A 7057-nucleotide genomic window follows, 5' to 3' on the forward strand; every position below is an offset into this window, starting at 1 on the left:
TAACCATTTGAAATTGAACAAAATATCTATAACATAACTCTAACAAAGGTACGAAGTTCATAAAAGTCTTTTTAATCTAAGATATAAACTATAAAATAAAATGAAATACGAAAGTAATATTCCATTTCCGAGAATTGAACTCGAGTCTCGAGGGCGAAAGCCAGATATCCTGATCGCTGGACGACAATGGATTTTTTGTGTTGATGTCCTGAAGTCTTTTGTCAGATCGTTGAAGAGTTTTAGCATGATCTTTTGCTTAATGTCTAACTCTTCGACACGTCCTTCCTTGCGTGTGTTAGAGTTCTCAGGGCTACCGCGACGTTTCAAGCTGTTCGATTGTGTGGCTCTTTCTTCAAAAAAGTCAATATCAAATGTTAGGTCTTTGATTGGCAACCCATCCAAGGGAGCGTCGATTGCATCGATTCCATCAACGATCTTCCCATGAGTTTATGGTGCATGACCCATTTTTTATACCATTCACCTTCGAGCACTACCCTAGTTTTGCACCGTCCATGAGATGCACTGCGGCTAACGTAACTCTCAGGTCGTATGAGAAAGTTCCTGTAGCCCTCATCTCTCAGGTCGTATGATAGAGTTCTTAGAGCTACCGCGACATTTCGAGGTGTTTGATCGTGTGGCTTTTTCTTCAAAAGAGTCAATATCAAACGTGAGGTCTTTAATTGGCAACCCATGAAGGGGAGCGTCGATTGCATCGATTTCATCAACAGTCTTCCAATGAGTTTATGGTGCATGACTCATTTTTTATATCATCCACCTTTGAGCGCCACCATCCATGAGATGCATTGTGGCCAACGTAACTCTTAGGTCCTATGAGCAAGTTCCTGTAACCTTCAAGTATTGTTCTACGTCAAAAATAAAGTTTTTTAATTCCTTAGCATCCCGGTTCCCATTTAAGGGTTTGTGTTTTTGAATTTTCAGTTTGTTAAGCCCATCATGAGCTTGGCTTGGGGTGTGGTTCTCTATGACCCTCACTCTGGTGCTCATCTCAGTCATCTCAACCATGATGGCGTTCAACAAAAGAGGCCTTGAAAATGACCGGATTATCACATTAACCATTTGAATGACGTCAACCTCACTTGTTGAAATTGAACCAAATATCTATGACATAACACTATTAAAGGTTCAAAGTTCATAAAAGTCATTTTAATCTAGGATATTATTAAACTTGACCATTATAGTGCCTCTCAAACCAAGTTCATAAAAGTCTTTTGAATTTAAGATACTATTGAACTCATCCATTATAGTGCTTCTCAAACCTAAGTAAAGTTTAAATATAATTGGTGACAAAAGATGAAACTATAAAATAAAAGAAATAAGAAAATAAAATTTCATTGTCGAGAATCAAACTCGGGTCTCCTCGATGAAAGCCATATCTTCTGTGTAATGTCTAACTCTTCGACACGTTTTTTTATGTGTGTGATAGAGTTCTCATAGCTACCGCCGCGTTTCTTGTTGTTCGATCCTGTGGCTCTTTCTTCAAAAGAGTCAACATCAAACATTAGGTCTTTGATTAGTAACCCATCCAGGGGAGCACCAATTGCTTCAATTCCATCAATGGTCTTCCCATGATTTTTTGGTGCATGACCAGTTTTTTATACCATTCACCTTCAAGCGCTACCATAGTTTTGTATCGTCTATGAGATGCATTGTGGGGCAATGTAACTCTTAGGTCCTCTGAGAAGGTTCCTATAGTCTTGAACTATAATATCAAAACATATTAACGTATTTGATATGTCAAATATTAAAATAATTGATGTGTATCATAAACATTTAATAAAAAAATATATTTGAAATTTGAATGAGATTCATATTAATAAAACATATATTATGATATTCTACGACATTTTAATATTATTTAAATAAGATATTATATCTTAATGTATTACGTGTTCAAATATATAATTTGACAAAAATTATCACAAGTTCACCGTAAATAGAACCCTAGGGTTAAGTCAAAAAGCATCAAACACTAAATACTATGACATTTTAGGTGATATTTTGCAGAGGAAGCTGATAAGGTCTTCAAAGAGCATGTGGTCATGTCTGACATTTTAGGGTACAACATGGCACCAGAAATTCTAATACTGGTAATTAACTACAAACCTTTCAATAAGGTTTTAGAATAAATAAGATATCCAATCCAAAACAAAAATGATTTGATAAAAAGAATTTAGAGTCAAATATTTTTATAAAATTCGACATGAAATTGGGATTTCGGAAAATTCTAATTTCCTAAAAGGACAAATATAAAATAGCATTTATGTCAAATTTAGAAAATACGAGAGGAACGTCATGCCATTTAGGCTGAAAAACGCTCCATCCGAATTCATAAGATTATGAATGATATTTTAAATCCTTTAAAAAAAATTCGATAGTTGATGATGTGTTGATATTTTCTAAAACAATTAAGATCTACACTTTAAACATCTACATACATTCATTAATGTAATCAAAAGAAATCAGCTAGTTGTGTCCATACCAAAATCAAATAATATCAAACTCAGACCCAATTTCTTGGAAGCTTTACCTGTCTTAAGAGTCACAATGAGAACTCTAATCAAGCTGGAGACTTGGACTAGGCAAATTGTTTAGGGATAGTTGAAATGGTTGACTTCGACATCGTGTCAGGAATGAACGTCCTGCTGAAACACAAAGTCAGTTAGATGCCCTTAGCAAAATGACTAGTAGTAACGGAGTCTAACCCGACGATCATTCAGAAAAAACATCCATCAACCAAGAGGGTTGAAAATGATGTCGATACTACAGTTGAGAAAGAATCATAGCCATGATGAATCTACGCTTGCTGCTATTGTTGTAATTGAAAAGGGGAGCTCAAGTGAGCCAACCTCAATAGAAACCTTGTTGCCACTAGATGAACACCACGACGCAAAACAAGGTCAGATAATGGATTTATCCCCACCAGGAGAGACAAAAACAAGGTCAGATACTGAAGAAGGGAGACAGAAACAAACCACTGAAGCAACACATGTTCACACAGAAATATCATCTAGATGGATGAAGAAAAGGGTCAGTCTGAAGCGTCAACCGCAATAATTTCAAGAAAAATAAAGAGTTCATATAAGTTAAGTTCAAATAAACTTCGAGTTCAAGCAACAAGAACCAAAGACTAGTGTGAAAATACTATGGACTAGTTAAAATTATCCATAAGATTACGAAGACATCATATAGAATCCAATTGCCCTTATGGATGCAGACTAACCTTGTTGTCCACGTTAGTAACTTAAAACGTTATTATTTCGATCAAGAAGACATCAAGCAGAAGAAGGTGGTATGACGTCATACAAATAAGAAAAAGTTTCAAGCGAAGAAAGTAGGGAAGACACGAACATAGAGGACATGAAGACTCAACAAACCGAGAAGTGATTTTCAACAGCACCTAGTAGGTTGGAAGAGACTCCTCATTATGAGATCAGCTGGAAGCGCATCGAGAGACCTAAAGTCAGCCTCATCCAATAAATTGTGTGGGGGCAGATGTCACAGTCATGATTGCCCAAGGCGTGTTGCGTGTGGTTGCATGTTGCATGTCTCAACAATTCTTGTAAATGATTTGTTGTCCAAGGCGGTTATTTGGGCAATGTTATTGTGGGGGCAGATGTCATAGTCATGATTGCCCTCGTCCAATAAACTGTGTGGGGGCAGATGTCACAGTCATGATTGACCAAGGCGTGTTGCTTGTGGTTGCATGTTGCATGTCTCAACAATTCTTGTAAACGATTTGTTGTCCAAGGCGGTTATGTTGGCAATGTTATTGTGAGGGCAGATGTCACAGTCATGATTGCCCAAGGCGTGTTGCCTGTGGTTGCATGTCTCAACAATTCTTGTAAACGATTTGTTGTCCAAGGCGGTTATTTGGGTAATGTTATTGTTTAACGATTATTTGGGGGACACGTCTTGAGCAATCATGACCGCCTCTTATAGTGGGTTATTTTAATGTTACTTAAATCTCGAGCTATTTAATCGGTTCAGGGTCTTAACTCACGGTTCACAGTTCTTTGGGTTTGTCTTTCATATATCTTTAATTCATGATTGCCCAAGGCGTGTTGCCTGTGGTTGCATGTTTCATGCGGTTATTTGGGCAATGTTATTGTTTAACAATTATATTTAATCGGTTCAGGGTCTTAAGTCACGGTTTTTTGGGTTTTTCTTTCATATATCCTTAATTCATGATTGCCCAAGGCGTGTTGCCTGTTGTTGCATGATCATGATTGCCGAAGGCGTGTTGCCTGTGGTTGCATGTTTATGATTGCCCGAGGCGTGTTGTCTGTGGTTGCATGTTGCATGTCTCAACAATTCTTGTAAAGAATTTGTTGTCCAAGGCGGTTATTTGGGCAATGTTATTGTTTAACGATTATTTGGGGGACACGCCTTGAGCAATCATGACCGCCTCATATAGTGGGTTATTTTAATGTTACTTAAATCTCGAGCTATTTAATTGGTTCAGGGTCTTAACTCACGGTTCTTTGAGTTTTTTTTTCATATATCCTTAATTCATACTTGGTTTAGGGTTCATATGAAAATCCAAGCGATTTCTACCAGTATTTCTTAACAAAAAGTCCAAGGTGGCTACTTGCCTCGTCGTCGACGTTTGGGACGTCCATTCTTGAGCTTCCAGTATCTGAATTACTTCAAATTTCCTTCCACTTACTCCTTATTGTGTCTAGTTTCTGAAACCATAAAATTTTCTATGAGAATCGGTCTGAAATGGGGTTAAAATTGAGAAAATCCAAGAAAATGTCAAATTTTGAGTTGACTTTGACAGTTCAGTTGAACTGGTCATATCATCGTTTTCTTCCTCTGAACAGGAAGAAGATGCCCATTTGTCGCGTTGCCGCCATCTGAAACTCGGCCTGTGAAGCCACATTTACAGCGTTTCTCTCCTTGATTTCTTCGTGAAACTTAAAGATGGGTATTACAAAGAAGGGCTAGGGATTGATTTGATACCTTCTCATGGATCGTAGCCTAAGATATTCGCTTCGAAAGTTCATCCAAAATCTAATTTATCGCTGGAGATAAAACAAAGGATTTCTTATTGGGTAGCCGATTCTAGGGGTTTCAAGGCCCTATTTCTTCATTGAACCTTTTCCATATCCTTTCTTCAGGCTAAAGGAATTGGTTTGGAGGAACGTCTTTGAGTGTAATTCTTATTCTATAAAAAAATTTAATGATTTGGGAAGTTTATAAAAATTAGAAAAAGTACCATTTTCTCAATGTTTTTTCCAATTTTACTTGTTCTTTGCTTCTAGATACAACCTAGTAGGGATTATACACTGTCTCTTATTGGAGACCTTGAGTGTTGCAAATTCTCCTCTCCTTTGAAAACTTTCGGTCATCCAAAGTGCTTATTCTAAAATAGGTCAAGGTACAAGGTTCTTATTTGCCTTCTGTTTCCCAAGTAGCTTCTTCTACTCTATGATTCTTCCATAGGACCTTAACAAGAGAGATTTCCTTCATCAAGTTTACTTAACTTCTTCCTCTGAAGCTAGAGGAATCCTTAATTTGAAGGAAAAGAGATCGTAGATAGGAGTTTTGACTCTTATCCCCAATTTAATTTTGAAACCTATTTCCTTCAATTTGGCACGCTCTCGAGGTTATTTTTCTTCGTGGTCTTCTATGGAAGCATTCCTTGGAGATATAGAAATTGATTGGAATCATTCTTGCTCGACGAGTCATCATGTTTCCTCGGATTGGATTTTCAAGTTTTTCTTGAAGTTCTTCAATGGCGGATTGAATTGGGGGAATGGTTTCTAGGAACTTTCAGCACTCTATTCCTTCGTAGAACTTGTGGGTAATCTTATTCAGAAACTATAGGAATAAGTTTGAAGAGAAATGGTGGAGGATTGCTCTCGAATTTGGAAGAAATCTAAGAGTAGGAGACCCATAATCTAAACGTTTATTGCCTTCGATTGGGGGATCGACCTTTCTCGATTCTTTTTCCGTATTGTTGCTCCTACTTCAGACTTTATAGGAGGATTTTAAACTGACATTGAGAGCTCAAGATTCTTCGTTATTTAGAAGTTTGAAGAGAAATGGTGGAGGATTGCTCTCGAATTTAGAAGAAATCTAAGAGTAGGAGACCCACAATCTAAACGCTTATTGCCTTCAATTGGTGGATCGACTTTTCTCGATTCTTATTTCGTATTGTTGCTCCTACTTCCGACCTTATAGGAGGAGGTTAAATCGACATTGAGAGCTCTAGAATCTTCGTTATTTAGAGATCGAACTTTCTGGATACTAGTCGTTGGATGTGATGACCCGTGCATGTTCGTTCTAGATCATATCACATTTTGGAGGAGATCCGACGGTTGAGATTTAAGTTTGAAATATTTTGCTCGGATGGTCACGGTAGATGCTTTGATTCGAATTAGAGTGGCATTTCTGTAATTATCCATTCTTCCAGGGGTATTTTGGTAATTTGCCACTTGTTAAATATTTTATTATTATTTCTCTCAAAAATCCATAATTTTTCTACAAATTTCTCATTGCTTTTTTATCATTTTTCCCTTTTTTTTGAATCTTGAGATTCCTTCTAAATAATGAATTTCAAATCCGGAAAGATTCTTGATAATTGATAAAATGACTTTTTTGCCCTTTTGATTTACTTTTTCCTTTCCAATCCTTTTCAAAAGGCCTTCAACTCCTTGAAATCACTTGTTATTCAACTCCTTGAAATCACTTGTTAGGGTACACCAGTGACTTGACTAAGTCCTTTGTTCTTGCTTAATCCTTTAATTTTTTTCCTTTCTATCCTTTAGGTCTTTCACGAGTGGCTTATTCTTATGGGAGATAATTTCCTTCATTTCTGGGTGTTACATATACATACTCGTTACAAACACAAAATAAGAAGCAGACTCAAAAGAAAAACAAAAAATACTAGATTAAAAACAGAGGTTAGTCCATGGCCCACACTCCAAAGTCCGCTCTCATCCATGACCAACTCTTAGTTACTTGAAAAAAAATGATAAACATGGAGTGAGTAGAACTTAGTAAGTAGTTTTGAAGTTTTTTTTTTTTTTTT

This window comes from Cucurbita moschata, unplaced genomic scaffold (assembly GCF_002738365.1).
Source record: "Cucurbita moschata cultivar Rifu unplaced genomic scaffold, Cmos_1.0 Cmo_Scf00092, whole genome shotgun sequence".
NCBI lineage: Eukaryota > Viridiplantae > Streptophyta > Magnoliopsida > Cucurbitales > Cucurbitaceae > Cucurbita > Cucurbita moschata.